General features: G+C 41.4%; 1 protein-coding gene across 4 annotated transcripts in view; it reads left to right on the top strand.

Moving 5' to 3' along the window:
• C1QTNF7 (C1q and TNF related 7) overlaps window positions 1-25272 on the top strand; it is a 136603-nt gene that overhangs the window by 73117 nt on the left and 38214 nt on the right. The window contains exon 1 of one of the 4 annotated variants that reach the window (XM_006136962.5): window positions 17724-17972. The exons of the other annotated variants lie outside the window; for them this stretch is intronic. The gene's annotated coding sequence lies outside the window, so the exon portion shown is untranslated. Of the gene's footprint in view, window positions 1-17723; window positions 17973-25272 lie in introns of those variants that run through there. 4 annotated transcript variants of the gene reach the window in all.

The raw sequence follows: 25272 nt of genomic DNA on the forward strand, positions 1-25272 counted from the left end.
GGAAGGTGAGCAGAAGACAGCTCAAGACCACAAGACTAAGATATGATCAGCAATGGATAAAGAGTTGGCTTCTGAAGGAAAGTGTCTGGCTGCTCTTGCATGGGACTGACAAAGGATCAGAGAAAGACAGAGCCTGAAATGGGATTCACAGCAACGTGGCTGGTGGATTGCTGTGGCTTAATCAGTTGGGCTGTGTGTTAACCTTTATTTCTCTATGCTAACCTAAGGACTTTCAGTCCTGTGGTCCAGTTAAGTAATAAACCCTGTTTTGAAAATGCTGCCAGTTATCATTGCAAATCCTGGCTGAGGTGCATTAGTCCCTGAAGAATGTAAGAGTTTCTGAATAGGCATCTGACTTAGTTGCACTTGTTGGGCAGAACTCATAGTGTGAAGTAGGAGACCTGAAGCTGTAGGTACTGTCTCAGAGGTGATGATGGCCTATTCTAAAGGAAGATTGACATCCCTTGGGATCTTAGCACAAGTAAGAAAGCCTCCTCAAAGAGACTGTTTAAAAGTTGGGGCATAGCACCATGGATCTGTGACACTGGTATTTGTAGACAAACTAAGGGTATGTCTATACTGCATTCCTCTGTCTGCAGAGGGATGCTGATTAGGCATGTCGACATTGAAAATGAGGCAAGGATTTAAATATCCTGTGCCTAATTTGCATAAAAATGGCTATCACGTTTTGCCAACTCAGCACTTTGTCGGCAAAAAGTGGCAGTCTAGAGGTAGATCTGTTGAGAAAGAAAGACTTTTTTGGCAGTTCCTGTAAACCTCCTTGCAGGAGGCATAAGGGATCTGTCGAAGAAGGCTTTCTTTCTCAATAGATCCCCCTCTAGACTGCCACTTTTTGCTGACAAAGTGCTGAGTTGGCAAAACGTGGTGGCCATTTTTATGCAAATTAGAGATGGGATATGTAAATCTCTGCCTCATTTTCAATGTCGACCTGCCTAATCTACATCCCTCTGCCGACAGAGGGATGAAGTCTAGACGTACCCTAAGTCTTGTCTGGGTTACCTTTCCGTGTTGCTGATGGAGGGAGATTGTGATTTTCGCTTCTCTGTGATTATATTTGTAATCTTAGGAAACGTTGCCTAGAAGCTGGGATAGGTGCTTATCTATCTGTTTAGAGACACAATGAAGATTCTTCAGTGGCACTGGTTATTCATTGGAAAGCCACACAGATTATCAGGGTAAAAGGGGCTCATTCTCCAATTTCCCTGCTTTAGCCTTGCTGAGTAGTAACTGAAAACTGAGTCTCAGACTCATAGAATCACAGAGTTGAAAGAGACTTCAGGAGGACATCGAGTCCAAGCTCCTACCCATAGCAGGACAAACCCCAACTAAATCATCCAGCCACGGCTCTGTCAAACTGGGACTTAAAAAACCTCTAGTGATGGAGATTCCACCACCTCCAAAGCTTCACCACCCATTCCAGAGCTTCACCACGCTCCTAGTAAAACAGTTTTTCCTAATATCCAACCTAGACCTTCCCCACTGCAACTTGAGACTGTTGCTCTTTGTTCTGTCATCTGTCACCACTGAGAACAGCCTCTCTCTATCCTCTTTGGAAACCTCCTCCACGTAGCTAAAGGCTGCTATCAAATCCCCCCTCAATTTTCTCTTCTGTGGACTAAATAAGACCAAATCCCTCAGCCTCGCCTCAAAAGTCATGTGCTCCAGCCCCCTAATCATCATTTGCCTGGTGACTAGTCGGGGGAAAAAACCATACTGGGAGCAGCTCTCCTGGCTTAAAGCCTGCTCTTAGCTTATTCATGTGAATATTTTTACACCCAAGACACTAGGCATTCTTACCTTAGCTCATGCATCTGACGAAATGGGTCTTTGCCCACGAAAGCTTATGCTCCTACACTTCAGTTAGTCTATAAGGTGCCACAGGACTCCTCGCCGCTTTTGCAGATTCAGACTAACACGGCTAACTCTCTGATACTTACCTTAGATGGGTTTCCTAGCTCCTGGTAGGAAGTCCTGACCCCTTTTCAAAGGGTAGGATCAAGCCATTCATACATGTTTTATTGGTACATAGTTTTAGTTTTTAAGATTAGTTTTACTGGTACATATGGGTGTTGTTAAATTGTACTGCTCAATGAATCACTTAACATCAAATATTAAAAACACATGTGGCCTTAATATTGAGCATAAAATACTGTCTTTGAGGTGGGTATGTAACCACAGTAGTTGTGGGGTTGTAGGCAGTATTCTGATGTTGCTCACATGATAAAAAAAGAAAATGTAAATGTCCTGGTACACTGTGAGCCACATACTCAGCTGGTGTAAATCAGGAGAACTCCAAAGTCAACATAGCTGTGCCAATGTATGCTGGCTAAAGATCTGGCCTTTTATTTTAGAGGGTGAGAAATTGAAGATACAGTTCATTATGTACTATCCATTTTAAAAGAGCCATGTGGCTTTATTCAGAAGAAAATTCTTTCACACTGAAGTATAATTTCAAGCCCTACTAGGAAGTGAGGCCATATACACCTTGCCCATTATTCACTAATTCATCCATTAAAACAGATTGTTTGAACAAATGTCAGTAAAATACAGTGAGGCACAGTGTCAGCCTGGCACATGTAAGAGGACATGTTCTGGCACAGCAGCATATTTTCATGATGGTGCTTTATTTTACTGGACTTCTAGAAGGGTGTGAAAAAAGAAAACCAAACTGGAGTGTCATGTGAGGGAAAGTGAGCTATGGCTGGATCTCTAAATAAAGCTGTAATCCCTCACCGCACCCCCCCCCCCCAACTCCTGTATTTTTGTCTCAGTGATCTGATTGTCTTATTCTACATCATCTGTAGATCTTGGCTACAGCATGCTCAATTTATTGTCACTCAGTAGAAGCTAAATAGTGAGGTCAGAGTACCAGGGTCATGCACTAAGGCACTTACAGTATTACGAGGTTCAAATTTTAGCTCTGTAGGCTGTCTTGTTGTCTTTGTCCTTCCTTGCTTCACAGGATCTCCTTTTCAGTTACAGTTTGAATTTGAAAACAAAAATAGATTCCAGATGTCTTGCATTTACTATTCCAGAACCACAAACTAAACTAGCTAGTGACTTTAATGCGATTTTGGGGGTAATTATAACATTGATTCTTACTGACTATCAGATGTGATTGTGATCTTTCATGTTTTCCTCCACAGTTTTTTATTACTTTGTCAATTGGTTAGAAAAGCAGTATTTTAAAGGGAATCATTCACTGAGTGATTCCTAATCCAGCTTCCTGGCATGTGTACAGCAGCAGCATAATTAGCAGCACATAGTGCAGTCTGAGTGAAAGCGGCAAGTATCTTCATTTTTTCCCTTTTAGGTTTCAGCCCTGAACCCTGTTCCAATTCTAGCATCTTACAAATGACTATATTTCTCCTCAGAAATGAACTGTAGAAGTAGAGTAACTTCCAATCTTTCTATCACTATGGCAAATACACAACTGTATCTAGAGGTGAAGATCAGCTCAGTAGCTCCACCTTTCAAGAGCTGGATTCAATTCCTTGCTCTCCGACAGACTCCTGGTGTCATTTTAGATGAGTGCTTTAGTCTCTGTTTTTCTCCTTTCCTCATCTGTAAAACAGGATAACAGCAGCACTGCCCTATCTCAAGGTAAGAATGTTAAATTTTGATTAACTAATCAAATAGTCAGATGGAATTTCCATCGACTATTCGATTAGTCAGTAAGGACTACCATGTTCTGCCTTTGAAATGTACAAGAGCCCCAGTCCCACTGACCCGGGCTCCACGGGGGTGGGGTGGGGGGGGGGGTTACTTCCGTTTTGAAATAGGAATAAATGTGTCAGTATTACTGGCTCAGTCATCACATGTGACAATGAAACCATACCTCACTGTTTCTGTTGTTTCTAATTTATAGTGTCCCATACTGCTGTAGTTGCAACATTAAAGATAAATTGTATGATGAGATTTTCCAAAGTGCCTGGGACTTCTAGACTCTGTGGCCAGAAGGGACCTTTGTGATCATCTAGTCTGACTTCCTACACATTACAGGCCTGAGAACCTCACCCACATGGTCCTGTAATAAACCCCTAATCACTGGCTGAGTTGCTGAAGTCCTCAAGTCATGACTAAAAGACTTCAGGTTACAGAGACTCTGCCATTTGCTCTAGTTTCAACTGTGCCCATGCTGCAGAGGAAGGCAAAATTCCCTTCCCCAAGGTCTTTGCCAGTCTGACCCAGGGGAAAATTCCTTCCCATCCATAAATATGGTAATCAGTTGGACCCTGATCATGTTGGAAAAATCCAATACCTGATCACCTGGGAAAGAATTTTCCATAGTAACTCATAGCTATCCCCATTGGTGTCCCATCCCAGCTGTTGACAATATTTGCTACTAGTAGTCATATACTGGCTACATACCATTGTAGGCAGCCAGGGAGGCTTGCTTTGGAAAATTCCAACTCCAGTTATTATTTCCCTTCTGAGCCCAAGCTTTTTCTAGCTTGCATAATATTTAGCCATTTCAAATTGACCTCTAAATAATATATCATGTTTAGCCTCACGCATCATTTCACAGTTATAATAACTTTCATTTTCCAGACTACAATATTTTGTAACTATGATCAGAAATAGCAACCAAACTAGGTTTTAGGATAAAAATTATATGTAGCTGCAACATTGACAAGCCAGCCAACCTATGTATGACCTATATCAACTTGACAAGAGGTATGACAGCTGTAATCAAGACAATCCACATATGTAACAGGTATCAAATACATGTTAATTATGTTAGCAATCCCAAACTCATTCACTTTGTATTGATAAGAATCAGAGAATAGTTGCTAACTACCATTTGTCTATGTTTACCTGTAACTTCTTGGAAGTTACCTGTGTAACTCAGTTAGCTTTTAGATGCTAATTATTGCCTTATATTATGTATGTGTCTATGTCCAGTTAACCCTAAAATCAAAGATACGAGAAACTGTAGGAAAATAATAGTATTATCTACATTGTCTTCAGTTTGAATGTCTGCAATATAATGGAGGACCACTTAATTGCCTTATGTAAATAAGTGTATCCAGTTTACTGGTGTGTGCATAGAAAATCGAAATTCTCTTCAAAACAATGGTTTGTAAGCTGTGTGCATGGCCTATTCTTCTTTAAAGAAAAGCCCTGTTGAGAGAATTTCTGTGAGGAGGCTTGTCAGCATTCTAGAAGAGCTATAAATGAGGTGCCTCAGACCTGATCCTTTCATCTCAGGCGTACTTAACCTTTACCTGGAAAGGTCTAAGCCATGGGTTCTCAAACTGGGGGGGCATGAAGAAATTCCAGGAGGGGCATGAGGCAACCCAGCCACACACACCCCTGTCAATCCCACCCCAAGTTTTGCTGCTATTTTAGGGAGGGGGGTGGCATGAGGGTTTCTCAAAAATCAAAAAGGGGGGCATGATGCCGAAAACTTTGGGAACCACTGCTCTAAGCCATAGGACTGAGGTCTCCAAGTAGATAGCTGGATTACCCAGGAATTCCCAGGAGAAAAAAAATCTATCAAACTCTACACCTGAACTGTCTATTGTGCTATTACCCTTTGAATTGATTCCAGAAAGACTTTTAACAAGTCAGCAACCTCCCCATCTCTGCTGTGAAACTGACCTGAGAACTTTACACACAGGCATATGTACACAACATTAATAATTTATAGCTCTTTTCTTTCTATTTCCATTTATTAATACATCTTAGATTAAGTTATTAATGACTGGCTGACAATATATGATATGTGGGTAAGATTTGAGATTTATATTGGCCTGGAGATAAGTGCCTGGCTCTTTGGGATTGCTGAATCTTCAATATGGTGAATCAGGTTTTCAGTAACCTCTCACTATTTTCACCTTGGTTGTTTAGAGAGGAGCCCAAAGCTGGAATGGTTAGAGAGCACTGTGTATGGTCGCTTGTTAATCAGAGTGGTACTAAAAATTATTTTGTTACTAGCTTGGTAAATCCTGTTATAGAATAAATCACCAATTCTGGTGATTGACTTCCTATTTCTTGCAGTCTGCCCTGAGTGTTAAGTAAATGTGGCTAATCTGGGCATCTGGTCACATATTCCTCTCATAAATCCTGATGCTACATTTCTGACATACCTAAATTCCTACTAAAATCACTTAGAATTCCCTGTGTGTAACAGAAGCTCGATAGAGTGCCTAAATTCTTTCTCCAAGACAACTGTATTTTTCCATAATGGCCAGTTCATCTTTGAAGTATTCTATTTGCACCAGAAAACATGATGCTCCAATATCTAATTTGAAAATATATTGTTGCTAGTGGACAATACCTGTGTTTTCTCTACAACAAATGAGTCAGTCACTAAAGCTGTTATCTTAAGTGTTTACTTTCACAGTTCCTGGGTATTTAACATTGCAGCTAAGTAATGTGTCAAAACAATGGGGTTACCAGGGGAAGCATTGCCAGGACCCAGAGCTTACAGCACTAGCCTTAAACTACTGTTTCAGCCAAGTCAAACTTAATATATGTATCTGAACAAAGGTATAGTTTGTATATTCTAAAATGAAAAGAAGGATTAACAAAGGATAAGAATTCTAGTTGTTAGAGAAATTTATGTGCAAGCCTCATTATTTCTCAGAGTTAGTTTACAATTAAAGTGTTGAAGCAGTGCAGCGGCACAACTTTGTAAAGATGTAAATATACCAATAGGAAACCTTTTCCTGTCAGCATAAATAAGCCCAAGAGGTGGAAGCTACATTGATGGGAGAGGCCCTCCAGTTGACAGAGCACTATCTACACTAGCAGTTAGACTCCTATAACAATATTGCTCAGAAGTATGGAAAATCCATACCCATGAGCCATGAAGTTTTATCAGCATAAGTTTATAGTGTGACCAAGGCTCAGAAATAGAGGCTTATAAAAAAGGTGCAATTTATTATCACTTGAGTACATTTAATATTTTGTTTGCTCTGGTGACCAACATTAATTAGAAAGAATAATTAAAGATTTTGCTCTGTTTCTCTCTTAGCGTGTGTCTAGACTACACCTCTCTGCCAACAGAGAGATGTAGATTAGGCACATCGAAATTGCTAATGAAGTGGGGATTTAAATATCCCATTCATCATTAGCATAAAAATGGCCGCCGCTTTTTTCCGGCACGGAGCTTTGTTGGAGAAAAGCGGCAGTCTAGAGGCTGATCTTTCAAAAAATAAAGCCTTTTTCGAAAGATCCCTCATCCCTTGTGAAATGAGGATTACAGGATCTTTCAAAAAAAGGTTTATTCCCTGTCTCGGACTTTGAGCTATGGAAAAGGCCTCTGTGACACCTCGGCACTGTATCATAAGGGATAATGGTTATGTTAGGACTTCACTACAACCCCTTTCTGATAACAAAACATGACCCCAAAGGTGGGGAGGGAACAGAGCCCAAGCCCCACTACTCCATGTGGAAAGAGGAGGGGACAGAGTCCAAACCCTGCTGCCCCAGGTAGGGCTGGACTTGGACTTAAGCTCTGGGTCCTGGCAATGCTTCCCCTGGTAACCGCATTAAAATGGGGTCTTGGCCCACTTTGGGATCCTGACCCACAGTTTGGTAACCACCGTGTTAGCAGTATATCAAATAGTATTTTTAGCATGGAAACACACATATCAAATATAATTTTAGAAGAAAGCAGGGTGCCATAACTGGTATCCTTCAGAAGCCCAGCAATGCGGGTTAAGAGACCACAAAGCACAAGCCAAGACTGAAGATGCTTTCCCCAGCCCTGCTGTGCTTCAGTGCATTTCCCTTCCTTTCAGGCTTTGCTTCACTTCTCAATATTTGGCCAATAGTCTAGAGTCATCATGATGTTACCAGAGGACAATCAAAAATACTCTAGTTGTAAGAACTCACTGCAATCCTGATACATCTGAATGTGAATGCATCTATAATATTTGGTAAAAGAGATGTCACTTTAAACCTAGCAATAACATGCAGAGCACTGCTCCTATCCAGACCTGAAGAAGAGCTCTGTGTACTCTCAAAAGCTTGTCTGCCTCACCAACAGAAGTTGCACCAATACAAGTTATTACCTCACCTACTTTGTCTCTGTAATATCCTGGGAACAGCAACACTGTATGCTGCTCAGATAGCAGGCCCACCAACGAGGGTGGAGGAGGATAAAAGGCAGCAACTGCCTGCATGTGATTCAAAAGGGCATGGAGGCAGCGGTATCCAGAGGCTGGGACCTTTAAATCTCTGCCAGAGACCCAAGCAGTGCACTCCTGGCAGTGCTGAGGATTCGGGAGCATGGCATGATCTGGCTGACCCGGCCCCACTCCTTCTGGCTGAGGCCCTGTCCCTTCTGGTAGCTCAGAGCTCCCCATCACCACCTTGCCCAGGGGCTCAGAAATTCCGCTGACTCCCTGTGCTACAGTGAGACAATCATGTACAATCGTAGTACAAAACAAAGCACACGGAATGCTTTTTCCAGATTATACAGCTGTGATATGGCTGACAAGGACTTGAGTGCTGGGAACAAACTAACAGCATGTGTGCACATGCTCAGGGTGCGCTGCACACTAAATTGTTTCTCTTTACTAAAAGCAGAACCCTTGGATGAGCAAAAGAAGCACACTTGTGGCTAATTAGTTGGCTCTGAAACTGGTTGCATCTTCCAGATATTTGTACTGTAAATGTAATTATAGAACAGAATTGGATTTGGTTTTCAATAGTGCTTTGTATATTCTGAGAATCTGAAAGTGCTTTACAAAGTATCGGATAAGTCCTGGTGCAGTGACTGTATAAACACGCACACAAACTTCACTGCATCTTAAAGCCGGCACACTACAATGTTAGGGCCAGTTCCTGAAACGTGGATTCTGAGCAGTCCTGTTTTATTTAACATTGTTCATGAAAACTACATTTCAAATACTCTACATAGTAAAAACAAATAAAAAATACAGCTATCCAGCTGAATGAAAAATAATAGCAATTAAAATGCATGAACAAGATAGAACAGATGTATTTGGTGATAACTGAGGGCTAGGGTTGCCAGATGGTTTCTGAAAAAATACCCCCCCCCCCAAAAAAAAAGACCCGAGAGTTGTTACACAAACAAAAACCAATGTGAACTCTTTAAGAAATGCTTTTGAGGCTTTTTGGCCCTAACAGGCTGCTGGCGACCGCCCGCCTGCCATCTTGCCTCCCTGCGCCAGGACAGACAGCTCCCCTGCGGAACCCGGTAAGCACCCAGGATTTTCACTTTCTGGTTTGGGAAAAAACAGAAAAATACTGCACATTTTAGGTTCTGGTATTTTCTGAATTTTTTTACCGGACAGGAGGTGAAAATACCGGACCGTCCCAGGTCAATACTGGACACCTGGCAACCCTACTGAGGGCTACAATACTGAAGCTGCGCTGCTGACTTACCATAATTTAATGAATATACCCTGCACCTGAATATACCCCGCGGTTTTTGCAGTTTGAGTAAAAAAAAATCTTGTATATCGCACGCACGAGTATAACCCTCTGGGTATATAAGAGTTTTGTTTCAAACTGTGCAGGGGAGGGCTTCTACGGGGCGGGGGAGGGAATTAGCCACCCTCCGGGTGGGGGAGAACTCACCCCGCCTGGTTCGCATGCAGCCGCACAACCTCCTGGTGGGGGAGTGAGAATGCTCCCCTGATCCTTCCTGCGGCTGCGCAGCCGTCAGCTTCCAGCCTCCAGCCTCCAGGAGGGGTGCGGCTGCATGCGAACCAGGAGGGGTGAGTTCTCCCCCACCTGTGCAGTGCAGGAAGGGGCAGAGGGAACGCTCATCTCCCAGTTCCCGTACAGGAAGAGAGAGAGGCTGGCAGCTGGTGGCTGTGCAGTGGGGGAAAGGGTGGGGGAGCACTCACTACCAGGTGAGTAAAAGAAAAAATGTATACCCTGCACTGGAGTATACCCCGCAGAGGAGGTGCAGGGTTTGTAAAAATGAATATAACCCGCAGGTTATATTCGCTAAATTAAGGTAAATTTCAGCACTACCTAGGCTTATGGGCAGGATTGGCATAGGTAAGCCATTGCCCCAAGAGGAGATAGTGCCAGGCTGACAGAAGAATTCTTCCACTGACATGTCTGCTCTGGGAGTTAGGTCAGCTTAACTACATCCATCCTCATGGTAGCATTCAGGAGGTTGCCCCCCACCTCTTGCCTCAACCAAAGTTTTAATTGCTAAACAGGGTGCCCTCTCTCTGTCTCTTTGGGGGGACAGCTCTGCACCCCCTTTCCCTACAGGCACTAGTCACCTATGACTACATCATTCAGGAATGTGGAGTTTTCATGTTCCTGAATGATGTATCTGGATCAACCTTTAGTGTAGAACAGGCCTTAATGCAGAGGAAGAGCCTGAGGTGGAGTAACTCAGGAAGACTGTTCTAGAAGTCAGGAGGCTACAAAAGAGAAGGCTCTTGCAGTAGCAGTGGCAAGACTAGGTGAAGGGGCTGAGAGGAGTGAGAGCAGAGCTAGGGGAAATCTCAACCAAGGCCCATTAGACAGTACAGAGTTAGTCCATGAAAAGTGGAAAACAAGGTAGGAATATTTGAACTGGTTTGTGAAATTAATGTCAACAATCAGAGTAAGTTGAGGATAGGGGTGATGGTGATGTACTTGTTTGACTAAGTATATCTAGGAAGGAAGGCAGCAAGATAGGCAATGTAACTGGAGTGTGATGCTGCAAAGGAGCTCACTTAGTGTGAGACTTATACCCAAGGATCATCTGTGATATTTTTCTTCCATTGAGATCCATACCAGTTTTAAAGAAACCTGTCTTAAGAAGTATTGATTTGACTAAAAAGCCAACAGTGTTAAATATATTTGCATTTTGACCCACACATTTTAAAACCAGTAGGCAGAAAGGAAGGGAACAAGAAGTAGTCAAAAGAGATGAAAAGGAAAGGGCTGAAGCAAGGAGACTGTGTAAATTTTAGGTTTTAAGAATTTAAGAGTGGAAATGGATATAATGGAAAGGGAAGGAGAACTTGTCTCCTAGGCTATGTCTGGACTGCAGGCTTCTTTCAGAAGAAGCTTTTCCAGAAGAGATCTTCTGAAAAACTTCTTCCAAAGAGAGTGTCTACACAGCAAAAGCTCATCAAAAAAAGTTCTGCTTTCTCAAAACATAGCATCCATACCGAATGGATGCTATTTCACATTTAATCTCTGATTACTATGGATGGAATGGCCACCAGGGCACCTGTGCTTTTTCCACAGGGCAGTGTGGACATAAGTGAAGTTTTTTTAGGAAAAACAACCATTTTTCAAAAAAACCCTCTTCAGTGTAGACATGCCCTCATTCAACTCAATATATCATTGTTCAATAACCGGCTAAAACTGGAAAAGGCATCTCAATTACAAATAAACCAAGCTTTGAAGTTGTTCCTGTGTTTTAATGTCTTCAATAAAGTTTACAAATAAGAAAGAGACCATGACTGAACTTCAAAGTTCTTGACAATCCAAATTTAAAATGTTTAGAAAGTAGTAAGTGATGTTGGTACTGGACAGATGAGCTGCTGGCAATTTTTCATTTTATTTTTTTTCTCAACAAAACATTTTTTCTGAAAAGGGAAATGTCCATAAAAAGTTTTCAGGGTTTTTTTTTAATCTGTTTTTTTAATTAAATTATTTAAAACCAGAAATGTTGAAATTTGGTGTTTTGAAATTTTGGTTTTTATTCTTTCCCCTTTCTCCTCTTTTTGCCACTGAACAGAATAAATAAGGGCCATCTGTTCTTTCTTTTTTCATTTATTGTATTTTTCTATTCTGTAGTTTATCAAAACTTCCTCAACTTGGAAAAAATTACAAAGCATCAAAACGGAATAGACAAATGTGGAAGGAAAAACTCTGTAGTTTCATTCATTCTGTTGTATTCCCTGGTACCATGACAACCAGAACCAAAATCTTAAACATTTCAACATTTGAAATAATTCTGTTAACATTTTTTGTAGTCAGACTGTTTTGATTTTTTTATTAGCTCTATTGCACAGTGAATGCAAAAGCTCCACTTGCTACTTTCAGATGAGATTTTCCCCCCCAAACTCTCAAAAGATAAATAAATATAATATATAATAATTTTGCTGTTTAATGTTCTTGTGATTTATACAGCACCAAAAATTACCAGGTATTTTGCAACCAAATATATCTAGCCTATAAGCCACCTTGCTGTATCATCAAAAAACCAGAGAGGTAGCTATGTTCAACAAGAGATCAGACCTCTAACATAAAAGATTTCTTTTCTCATTTCATAAGAGAAGATGCCTCTGGTGTCAAGGATAAAGAAAGATACTGATGTGACACACATTCCCACTTGCTCTTAAACTATCACCAATGGGATCATTTTGAGAATCAATTATACCAAATGTAGTGAATGAAAATAAAATCAATGGGCTAGGAGTACAGGTTCAATTTCTGATAATTTCGGTGAAATCCTGGCTCTCTGTTCAGGTTAATGGTAGCTTTGCCCTTAACTTAAATTGGGCCAGGATATCATCTATTATCTTCTTAATACTCCAGTCATTTTCAATTTTAAATAGGATATGGTAAAGTAGGAATTTTCTGTAATATTTTTAGGAAGCCTATGTGTGCCACAGTTTCCCCCTGTATTTTGTATAGCTACACAGTGGAGGAAAAAAGGATCATTTGCTCTCAAGGCAGGTTGAGAGATAGGTGTGTATGTGTCACTTTCCGATCTGGGTGGAATGAACAGCCATAAAAGAACTTGGTGAAATTGACTCAGATCGACAAGGAGTCCTGGGGAAGATGCAGGCTTCAGTGACACATGGATTGATACTTTCCGTAGGGAAGCTGAGCAGAGACCCCAGCTTGAGAACAAAGGACTGGAAGGTGTGAGGTGGGACATAAATTGACTCTGGAAGGAACTTGGTATGCTCACCTGGTAACTGACTATGGAATGAGGTCAGAAGTAGCCTCACAGCCTGAAAATGGAATTCACTGCAGCTTGGCTGGATGTCAGCACCTTTGAAAGCAGTATCTGGTTTTTGGCAGGGTTGCATTCTGACCCCTGCATTCTTTTGTTTCATAATACAGCTTTCCATCAGATCCATAGGCAATGAGATCAATGATCTCTTGCTCACAGACCCTGACTATATTGATGATATTGTTCTTTTACTACAGAGCCTCAGAAAGCACTCTAGTATATGGAGGAGGAAGTCAGCTAAGCTTGATCTCCATGTTCCATAGTCACAGACAAAACTGCAAAACCTAGGACCAGGTTCACCTGCAACTCCAATCTGAACAACGAAACTGTCAAATCAGTTTCCAGCTTTGCTGTCTAGGTTCTATACTTACCAACTCCTCCAGTTCTCACACAGAGCTTCTCCATTGGATTGACATCACATCATCTGTCACAGGCCATTTACAATGATTTTAGAATCAACATCATCTTAGTTGAACCAAGTTCAGGATTTATTCAGGCTGTGTCCTTCCCATGCTGTTGTGCAGCTGCAAAACATGAACACTATGCTGCGCAGATTGGACAAAACTAGAGACTACAGGCAGTCCCCGGGTTACGTACAAGATAGGGACTGTAGGTTTGTTCTTAAGTTGAATTTGTATGTAAGTCGGAACGGGTACATATTGTAGGGGAAACTCTAGCCAAACATTTCTCCAGAGCTCAGTTTTATTCTCCCACACCTCACTTCCCTCAGTCCTTTATTCTCAAGCTGAGGTGTCTGCTGAGAAAAGCCGCTCCGCGTCTCCCTGGTCTGTTGAGGGAGGCGCTAGCTTCGTGTCTCCCTGGTCTGCTGGGGGGAAGCAGCTAGTGCGGGGTTGCCTCACCCCGTTTGTAAGTAGGGATCCGATGTAAGTCGGATCCATGTAACCCGGGGACTGCCTGTATTCACATAAAATGTCAATGTCTTATATTGGGCATAAAGTGGAATGAATTAATCTGTAATGTTGATATTTATGGTCATTTGGATATACAGACAAATGTGGCTATTGGCCATAGGCACTGCCTTATGCTTTTTGGACATGGTGCAAGGATGCCACAAGCCATTCCAGCCATTGGCTTGTAGCTTCCAAGATAAAATTCCATCAGCTAAGGGGTGGAGGCAGCCCATAGGCAGACCCTCTTATGACGTGGGTTCAAAAAGTCTCTTCTGACGTTGGATTCTCAGACCGTTAAGCCTCTGTGATTGTGCAGGAAAGAACCAAATGGTGGATGACTGCTACAGCCAACTGTCTGGCTAAGCATTGACTAAGAAAAGAGTTTGGCTGGTGCTCTGGGCTAACTAGAATGGACTATGCTTTGGCTTTCATTTCTCTATGCTAACCTTAGGAATTCCTGTGCTGAGTTCCAGCTGACTGATGTACTGTTCATTTTGAAAATCCTCATTGAGTGTCATTGCAAATAGTTGGTGAAGTGCATTAATCCTGAAGAATGCACAAGACTCTCTACCAGGAGGCTGTCTCATCTGGCCTTGCTACACAGAGCTCAGGGGTTCTGCCAACAGATTGTTCCAAAGTTGGGGGAGTAGAACCAATCCTGTGGATCATGACATGGGAACTGTACATGCGCTTTGAAAAGAAAATAGATTCTTTGGTCTGTAAATTGTTATATATCTGTTCAAGTATCACTTGAAATGCATGCTGGGCTGAATCCTGGCCTTGCTGAATGTAATGGCAGTATTCCCACTGAATTAATGGGAACATGATTTCTTTCAGTCTGTATACTGTAAACGTCTATGACGATGATGTTTACCCCTGAGCAGGAAGTAGCAAAAGGCCTATGGACCACATACTTCCCTGTTAAGACTTCAAAATAGGGCACAAGTGGGTTTTTCTATCATGTATCATATTGCCCTTTTGCACAATGGCAGGTTTCACCCTTAAGAATTCTTGACATGCGTTAGGGTTTGTAGAATTATGGCTAAAACTGGTGTGGTGCTCAGAACCAAAGGAATTAATGGACAGTAAAGATATAAAGGGAGGGCCAGAATAGGTTCTTGCTTATAAAAATTATTACTGAGTTTTCGAAGCAAAATGCAGGACTATGTAGCACTTTAAAGACTAACAAGATGGTTTATTAGATGATGAGCTTTCGTGGGCCAGACCCACTTCCTCAGATCAAATATTTGATCTGAGGAAGTGGGTCTGGCCCACGAAAGCTCATCATCTAATAAACCATCTTGTTAGTCTTTAAAGTGCTACATAGTCCTGCATTTTGCTTCAGCTACACCAGACTAACATGGCTACATTTCTATTACTACTGAGTTTTCCTTACTCCTTAATTTATATTGTAGACTGGAAGGCAAATCTCACTGAACAGGCAATTGAACGACTAACATTTAAAATGAGGAACTGATCTGGAAAATGTTAATGCCATTTGCCCATTGTTTTTTGTATATATTTTCCTCAAAGAGCATGGATCTTCTTTCTACTCAAAAGTTATAGCTAAATATTTTGATCTGCATTATTGTCTTGTGTTTGATCCAGAGTCCATCTATTTGCTCTGTTGACACTTGCTCAAAATGCTTGTCTTGTTGTTTTACAAAAGCTATAGTTATTTTCCCCTTTCCTCCCACTTTTTGGGAAAAAGAGGGAAAAAGGGGGGAAGGGGAAAAATCCCTTATTTTTGGAGGAGGGAGAAATCTGTAGAAGGCTGTTTACTCCCAGGCTACGTATGATATCATGAATGCTAAGTTACGTCTGGGATGCATTTACTGGCTAAGACATTGAAACTCCTGGAAAATCTAGTGACTAATAGAAAAACAACAGTAACCTGTTTAGGAATATTAATAGGAATAAATAGAAGGAGCAGCATCTGGAAACCCTAGTGTTTGGATATTGGTGAAATCACAGAAAAAATATTGTTACTTTTGTGAATAAGATTTAAACAGAGTCTAAATGAACTGAATAAATTCTCTCCTGACAGCTAGCTGTAATGGGAGGGAATTAATTCAGGAGCAAACTATATTTACACACCTACTCTGCTTAGACAGTCTGCAGATGAAGCAGTGTTATTTAAAGTAACCAACTTTCTTTGGTGTTGAGTTACAAATCACTTTAGTACTGATTGCAGGTATAGTGAAATGCAGTTACCAGTGTTGCTGGCATTATTGTATGAATACAGGGAATCAGGACTGTGCTTAACTTGACCCAGATGAGGGGCCACCTGCAGCTGCAAGTACCTTATTAAGCCCAGGGCTTGAATGACAGAGCCTCGTGAAAGAAAGAGAGATGAGGACAGGTGTCCTATCTAGGAGGTGTAGACCTCTCCAAGGCTATGTCTAGATTATGTAGAATTTTCAAAAAAGAGGATCTTTTGAAAGTGAAAGAAGTCTGAACGTGGGTTTTTTGGAAAAAAACCCTTTTTCAAAAAAAAAGTTCTTCCTTAAAAAAGGAGGTTTTTTCCCCGAAAAAACTGTGTCCAGACCACTTTCACTTTCAAAAGATCCTCTTTCGAAAGTGAGATCGGAAGAAGCTATGCAAATTCCCGTGAATTTGCATATCCTCTTTCGGAAGAAAAAGTAGTTCAGACATGAGGGCTACATCTAAATTGGCATGATTTTCCGCAACTGCTTTTAACGGAAAAGTTTTTCCATTAAAAGCATTTGCAGAAAACAGCGTCTAGATTGGCATGGACGCTTTTCCGCAAAAGGGAAAAGGGCTTTTTGCCCAAATGGGAACGTCAAAGCATTTGTGCAAGAAGCACTGATTTCGGACAGTAGAACGTCAGTGCTTTTGCGCAAAATCAAGCGGCCAGTGTGGACAGCTGGCGGTTGCTTTTGCGGAAACACTTGCCAGTCTAGACACAACCGAAATGTCTTGTCAGTCTGATTTAACCCACACTCAAACAAAGAGATAGATACGCTTCATTAGGAGCCTCTTCGATATTTTAAATGCTCAATCAGAGTTGAAATCAGTTGTGGGGGGACTGTGTTTCTTCCCAGTCTGCTAAGAGCTAAAAATTACAAAGAGACTGATCTGCAGAGCTCACAGCAGAGAGGGAGATGAGCAGGTGGCTGGCAGGTATATTGAGTGGGAGCAGCTAGCTGGCAGGAGAAGTGAACAGATGGCCAGCAGGAGTCTGGACAGGAGAGCGAGCATGGTGGCTTTTACCTCTCCCTCATAGTGGGAGGAGATTTCATGCAGCTGAATCTCTGAACTCTGCACTGACTAGGGAAAGCAACTGAGAGTGGGCTGTTGCGGGGGAGGGGGCAAGCTACAGGAATGTTGGTGTTGGACTCAAGAAGCAGAAAACAAGCCCTACGCATTTTGGGATGGGAGTCCTACTCAGTTTCATGATTATGAATCCTGCATGTGGCACTTTCCCTAATTAATGTCAGGTGACTCCTGTCATTAAAAGCTTCTTTTTTACACTCAGACTTTGTGCTTATAAATGGGGAAGTTTTGGTTGCAGAGGTGTGCAGGAGTGGTATATAATTTTCCCAAGATGGGAGCTTGATCCCCTCCTGGGTTATATTGTTAAAAAGGAATCCCTGGGTACTGAACCCCACTCTAGTTGCTGAAGGCACCACCTGGAAGAAGGGTTACAAAAGTAAAAGCTGAAAATATGAACAATGTGTCTCTGTAGGAAGTAGCATGCATATAACTTACACATTTTTAAAATGTCATGCCACAGTTCCTTTGCTAAAATTGTTCATTCTTATGTTACTGCTCAAATATGCACTGAGAAGAGGGCCAACAGATATAGTAGATTTATTCAAATTGCCAAGGTCAAGGATTCTTCTTTCTATTTTTTTTTTTAAATTCAACCAGCAGGGAACTCTTTCCTTAGTTACAACTAGACTGTCTGCTTTGCATTCTGTTGTCAGTATGCACCGCTGATAAAAAAAATTATGTGAGGATATTTTTAAAGGGGAATCAGGAAATTATTTATCAGTCTGAAGCACCAGAGAGTTATATGTAATCTTTGGTGCCAAAGTTAGGGGGTTCTCAGCACAACATCTGCATGCACTATAATTCAGAGACTCCAGCTGCTGGAAGCTCTTGCAAGTCATGTAAGTAAAGGGCTCCATTTCTCTTAAGCTAACTTTATTATTTTGCCTCATAAAGATACTCAAGTAACGCACATTTCAAATGGGTTTGGTTATGCTAGGGCTGTTTTTATCCAGCAGTGTTGCACTGAATAATGCATGCCAGTCAGCATGATTAATAACTTGCCTATTCTAAGAATAAATTGTGTGTAAACTGTGATAGGAATGGAGTCTGTATGCTGATCAGTCTCTCTTTGCTTTTAAATTTGCTGAGAGCTCTTTTCTCTATTTCTGACCTGCATGATTCTGTCCCATGTTTTCAAGGACAATGTGAAGCTGGCAGCAAAATGTAAAACCTCTGTAAATACGGGTGATTAGTAGAAATCAAGTGTTCACAGAAATGTTAAGAGTCCAGAGCATTGTATGAACTTCTTTGATCATGGATTATTGGTGTGACTTAATATTGTAGCCAGTAGGTTTGAGTGAGCTCTGACTGTTCAGTTAAAAAGAACATAAAAGTGCATATCAGACACTTTTGGATGCCTGATAAAAGCTCATCTCATTTTTCTTGTTCTTATTTAAGTTCTGAAATAATCACTGTTGTGGGTCATTTGAGGCATATGTTTCTGATGCGCTTCCAGCATCAGCATAGTATAGTCACATATTTTATTGATATTGAGCCAAATCCCACAATTCCTTCACATTCTTAACTCAGGACAAAATCCTGTTGACCTACACATGCCCAAGTAAGAACTGCAGGGTCTGGCTTGTTCTTGTACTTATTTCATACCTGCAGATAGTACAAAGTGTGAATGAGGAACCACTCTTGTAACCAAAGGTTCCCAAAAATAAATGTCTTATTAAGCAGGGCAGATTTAATTTCATGTGAAGTCAAAAGTTCAGAGGTTCACTAGAATTCTGTCCAAAACTTCCTAATGTCTCATCTCATTCAGACAGATTCTCATCTCCCTGCAGCTTTGCTAAAATACCACGTCCCTCTGACTTTCATCTCTCCTTTCCTCTCCATTGCCCTCAGGTAGTCTTCTCTCTCCATTCCTGCAACATTCTGAAAGGCACAAGACTCTGGAAATCTGGCATTTTCCCATCTGGCAATACTGGTTACCATAATTTAACATTTATATTTATATTTACATTTATATTACCACAGTGACTCTGTGCCAGGTCCTCTGCAGATATAAAGAGATTGTCCCTGCTTCAAAGAGCGTGTTGCCCTCCACCTGCCCTTTTTCGTTTTGTTTTGTTTTTGCTTTTAGAGACTGGAAAATTAGGGGGGTAAAGGAAGTACAAAGACCTGACCCAAAGAATATTGAAGTCAATGGGAAGACTCTCTGATTTCACTGAGGTTTGAATCAGGGCCCCAAATGTATAGATGGGTCTATTGGGGTGTGTGTACACAGCAAAGTTATTTTGGAATAATGGCTATTATTCCGAAATAACTGTGTGAGCATCAACACACCCATTCCGTTATTTTGAAATAATTTTGAAATAACGGACAGCTTATTCTGACTTCTGTAAACCTCATTCTATGAAGAATAACACCTATTCTGAAATAGTTATTTCAGTTATTTCAGAATAGGGGCTGTATAGTCGCTCCACTTCTGCTATTTCAAAATAGCCCCTCACCAGAGCCATTCTAAGTTATTCCTCCTGGGGCTCTAAAACGAGATAGCATGTCTACATTAGGGAAGCCTGCCTCAAATTAATTTTGAGGCTTCCCTGAAGTGTAGATGTGCTATTTCGGAGATAAGATGGAGTTATTAGTTAGAGGTGGGGAGGACAGAAGATTGAAAAGGGAAGACAGACGTTTCAGGCATTCGGGGAGTTAGTGGGAAATGTTCACTAAGGTTCTGAATGTGAAAAAAATGTCACGTTCAGTTTGGAAATGTGATTCTTTTATTTCCTTTTCTTGCTCAGCTCATGCCCAACTCATCCCTAGTCTAAAAACATTACTGCAGTAAGAACATAACCATTCGTATTTTCAGAATTTGTGTGTGCTCATGCATGTCATTAGCCTCTTGGCAGCAAATACATCTTGTGAGCAGAAAAGCTTTCTGAAACTTTCGGATTGCTTTGATGCAGCAGATGTCTATGATAAGCAGATGGTTATAGCTTTGGTTTTTTTAAAACATCTTCAAATATTCTGCTATGTTTTTTCTATAATCAGGAATGTATGGGGTCTCGCTATACAGAATTGATGCCATGAGTGAAGAGCGTCTGTGTCTGGCTTCAGGATATCATTTCATAACCCACAAATTCATAAACTGCATGTCATTTAAGATGTTTGGTTGTGGGTTATTTTTGCCCCATTACTCAGTGTGTAACATTTTCAAGTAAGAAACTGAGTGCCAGATTCTGTTTTCACATGCACGATTCTGATGCAAGCTTAGTTGATGCAAGCAAGCAAAGAGTCAGAATAACTGCACACTGAATTTTAATTCTGGTGTATATGTAGTGAAAAGGCTGAAACTTCATTACTGCAAAATTTCCTAGGTATTGCTACAGACATTGCATTATTTTGTCTAAGACATGTTTGCATTTATACTCTAAAACCTTACTTTTAAGAGCTGCGATAGCTATGAAATCTGCTCTGTGAGTAATCCGAGAATGTAAAATCTTAGCCTAGTAATAGAATTTGGAACATAAATTAGAAAAATAAGGGCGAGTTCTCAGTCCCACTGAAGTCCTCCTTACTCCTTCCCACCCTTCCCCCAGTTTCAGACACAAACAGTTTTTTAATGGAATTCTGCAGGCGGCCTGTGATATGAGACTATTGTTTAAAACTGAATTAGTTGATTTTAGAAGCAGTTATTGTGTATGTACAATACATTTTAAAATTAAATATAACATAAGAATTATTACCAACATGGATTTAATATTCATGAAAAGCACCAGTATTGATATGCTAGAGCATAAATACCTCATTCTGATTAATGGTTTGGAATTTTTCAGGTCTTTATACAATGGAAAGCTGATACTGTCTATTGCTAATAATTAATTCCTGTAGGGATTTTCTGTTGAATAGCGGGGACTGAGCATTGTCTCAGAAAGGGAACTGGACTACACAGACCATTGGCTTTAACCAGTGGCAATTTCTGTGTCTTTATTTTGGAGGCATTAAAATCTATTTTGTGTCCCTTACAGTAAGACAAAAAATGTAAATAAAAACAGATCTAAGTAGGTTGCGTCCTGATGGCGTGCAGTGACTGTTATTACTTGGTATACAAATTCCTAACATTTGTGTCATCAAGTGGGAGAAAGTTGGCTGAAGTATGAGACTGGGGGATACTTTTCTCTTTTTTAAATTGTGTTTAAAGGCTAATGAATATGCTAATGTGCTAAAAATTCTAGGTGGCACTCTGCTACCTGAGAGTGACGCAGTTCGCAGAAAGGATCTTTTAAATAAATCCTGTTAATCTACTTTTGGGGGGGCATGCCGAGATTCTTTCACAGCAGTCTGTATTCTAACAGCTTATGTCAAATTTCTGTTCACCATGTAGACCTCTACTGCACAAGTATCTATTTTAGGTACTCATATGACACACTCCTCCCATTTCTGTCACATTTAATGACTTTACAGATGGGAGAAATTAGGAGACACTATTTGTTATGCCAAAGAAATCTCTGAGGATATGTCTACACTAGCCCCCCAGTTCGAACTAGGGAGGCTAATGTAGGCATTCAAAGTTGCAAATGAAGGCCGGGATTTAAATATCCCGGGCTTTATTTGCATCTTTCCATTTGGGCACCATTTTTAAATCCCCCTAGTCCGAACTAACTGCCCGCAACTACACGCGGCAGTCAAATGTTAACTCGAACTAAGTCCTTAGTTCGAGTGAACTGTTACACCTCATTCCACGAGAGGGAAGATGCAAATAAAGCCCAGGTTATTTAAATCCCGGCCTTCATTTGCAACTTCGAATGCCTACATTAGCCTCCCTAGTTCGAACTAGGGGGCTAGTGTAGACATACCCTGTGGGAATAGGACTTTGAACCTAGTTCTGCTGAATTCATAGTTAGCACCCTAACCATTGGGCCGTTATTCTTCTTGGTATAGTATGCCCTGAGCATCATTAGAACTACCAGTAATCTCAGTGGGAGTAAGCACTATCACTTGATTTTTGCAGTCCTACTTGAAATGAGATAGGTGGGGCCCTAGGCAGAACTGGGTAACTTACATGGCACTGCAGGTGGGTATCTTGGATCTGCTTTTGTTGTGTTAGTGAGTGGATGCAGAGGGTTTGCATCAGGGGAAGATTATATCCCCAAAATTCATCCCAAACACAAGGATGGTTATCATAGCAGGTAGGGAGTTTGCAGGTGTGAGTTGTGTGAGGGTATTGACAGAACAAAGGCTCCCAAAGTGCCTCTACTCCATAAGCATGGAGACCTGACACTTGCCTGCAGTTAGTCCAGTATGAGTTAGTAATAGATTTTGTGAAGTAGATGGAGGCACAGTAAGCAGTAAAGTAGGGATGTAAAGGGTTAACCGGTTACTTAGTAAGCATGTGCCTTACCGGCATACTTACTGGGGTAACTGATTAAGCTGCTAGCCAGAGCAACCTCTGCCAGTGGCACAGTGCAGTGGGCTCAGCCTGGCCTGGCTGGAGCAGCCCACTGCTTCAGGATCAGAGTTTACCAATTAAACATAAATATAACATAAAACAGTTAACATTTTAACTGGGATTTTATACTCCTATAATAAAGTTCTGTAGAGAGAGAGAGATCCACAGTATATATCTGAACGCAGAATTTTGGCCTGCATGTGTCATTGCAGAGCAGAAAGAGTGAATTTTCTAATTATGCCCAGAGTGTTGCAGCCTACTATTTAAATGAAAAAGCAGCTGGTAGGTCTGTGATTTGCCCTTTTTATTAAGGTCGAAAAAGTTACTTCAGTTTTTATGTATTTCTCAAGCAGTACTGACATGACTAGAATTTGTGCAAACCCAGAATTGTTTATTACATTTGTGCTTAAATTGTGCCCCACAACAGATAAAAAGCTCATCAGCATTTTCATTATCAGCCGCTGGTTTAGAACTAGCCTGCAAGCTTCAGTGGCAGGCTGAAATTTGGCACCAGACCTTCGGCTGGTGTAAATCAACCCTCTTACACAAGGAAAACTGTGAAGGGTTCTCTGCGGTGGTGAATACTGTCATCTTATGAATCATTCTTTCCCAGAGTCTAAGGGGTTTTGGAGGATCTTGGCTCAGAAAGAAGCTGTCAGATGTCATGGGGAGGCCTGATGTGGCCCCAAAGCAGTTGGAAAGAGATGTAGTTAGTGGGACCCCTGTGGTAGGCAAAGTGGCAGACAGTCTTGTTGGCTTCTTCACATAGGATTTGTCTAGCACTTAGGGTATGTCTAGACTACATGGCTCCATCAACGGAGCCATGTAGATTTGTTTGTTCGGCAAAGGGAAATGATGCCGTGATTTAAATAATTGCGGCTTCATTTAAATTTAAATGGCTGCCCCGCTTTGCTGATCAGCTATTTGTCGGCAGATTGGGGCAGTCTGGACACTCCCCTGTCGACATGAAAGCCCTTTATCGACCTCCCCGGTAAACCTCATCCTACGAGGCATAACAGGGAGGTTGATAAAGGGCTTTCAGGTCGGCGTGGGAGCGTCCAGACTAGCGCGCTGAGCCGACAAACAGCTGATCAGCTGTTTGTCGGCTCAGCGCGGCAGCCATTTAAATTTAAATGAAGCTGTGATTATTTAAATCGCGGCTTCATTTCCCTCTGCCATCAGCCTAATCTACATGGCTCCATCGACGGAGCCATGTAGTTTAGACACACCCTTAGCTCTGATGCCTTCCAATAGAGCTTTCAAGATGAATGAGGGCTCTCATACATATTATACGATTTAATTTTAGATTATGGTGAACTAAATGCTCTTTTTTTTTTTTTTGCAAGTTTGGTGTGAAAGACCACCACATCTGCCAAGAACCCCAAGAATCTGCTCTCTAGAAGGCACTTCCCATAGGAGGGGCAAATGGTCCTCTAATGAGCATTAAGAAGGATTTGGATTTAGCCCCATGAACTCTTCTAAAATCTAAGGAACTTTTCTTGTGTAGTCAAAGATACTGTGTACATCATACTAAAAACTATCCTACTAGAGTTTCATCTTCTGCTGCCCTCTGTTGTGACTAGTTTTTAGGTACTCCCTTCTTAGAGTGTGGGAGTATTTACTAGATTATTAGAGTATTTTTCCTAAAGTGTCTGTGTACTACATATTACAGCAATGCATCATTTCCCTGTTGCTTTGAGAATCGGCATCTTTCATGCTGGTGTTGAAGTTCATGTGGTAATGCAGAGTTCATGCTTGGCTAGTTTTAACTTCACATGGCTTCTACCATCTTGTCTACATTGCTGCCAGGGTTTTCTATCACCTCCACAGGGACACCAGATGCATCTAACGGCTCCATCTTCGGTTTCCAAATTGAAACAAACCATGGAAAGCAGCCATGTCTTGTTGAGGTGCTGTGGGAAGGGAGATTGTTCCTTGCTCCATCAGTTCACTCACTGAACATTTGCTTTCTCTCAAATTACTGCCACTCTTTGATCCCTATTTTTTCTACATCTAATTATATTTACTATAACTGAAGAAGGCAAGGAAAGAACACTTTGGAAACAAGTGCTAATATGAAGCAAGAGACAGTAGACTCTGTGCCCAACTGAAGAAATCAGACAAGAAGGAAGAAGAATTTGAATGTAAAATAAGCAGGCTGTGACCATTCAAAAATAAGCAAAAAGCCAAACATATGTGTGACAGGGTGCGGTCACAGATGACCCCTTGGAGATGCCTCCAGGGGTGCTGACACGGCCACTGACTCTCGCCTTCCCACTCTCTGGGGCTCCTCACTGCCCAGTCCTGCTGGGCCAGCTCCGCTGGTCTCCCCCAGCCAAGGCCCCGAGCTGAAGTCCCTGACCCCACCGAGAAGCAGTACAGAAACTAAACCTCTTCAGGTCTGAGGAGAGTGCAGTTTAGGGCCCAGCCTCTGAGGTAGCACTCCCCAGATGAGATCAAACCCCAAGAATTAGGTAAGCCACCTTTAACAATGAAAGGAGGAATGTGCACACTGGTAGAAAACAAAAATGATTGTATTAAGTGGAAGCAGTAGGATTTAAGTAGTAATAAGTGAGAACAGGCAGAGCAAAGTAAGTTACAAATCAAAAGAAACAAAAACACTTGGCTAATTCTACACTGAAACCTCAGTACAAACTCTGCAAACTCACCCTAAAACCTCTTTTCTAGCTGCCACTCTAAACCAGGGCTGTCTCCCCCCACCCTGGGGTCTCAGGTTCCTT

Source organism: Pelodiscus sinensis, chromosome 4 (assembly GCF_052426305.1).
Source record: "Pelodiscus sinensis isolate ZL-2025 chromosome 4, ASM5242630v1, whole genome shotgun sequence".
NCBI classification, from domain to species: domain Eukaryota; kingdom Metazoa; phylum Chordata; order Testudines; family Trionychidae; genus Pelodiscus; species Pelodiscus sinensis.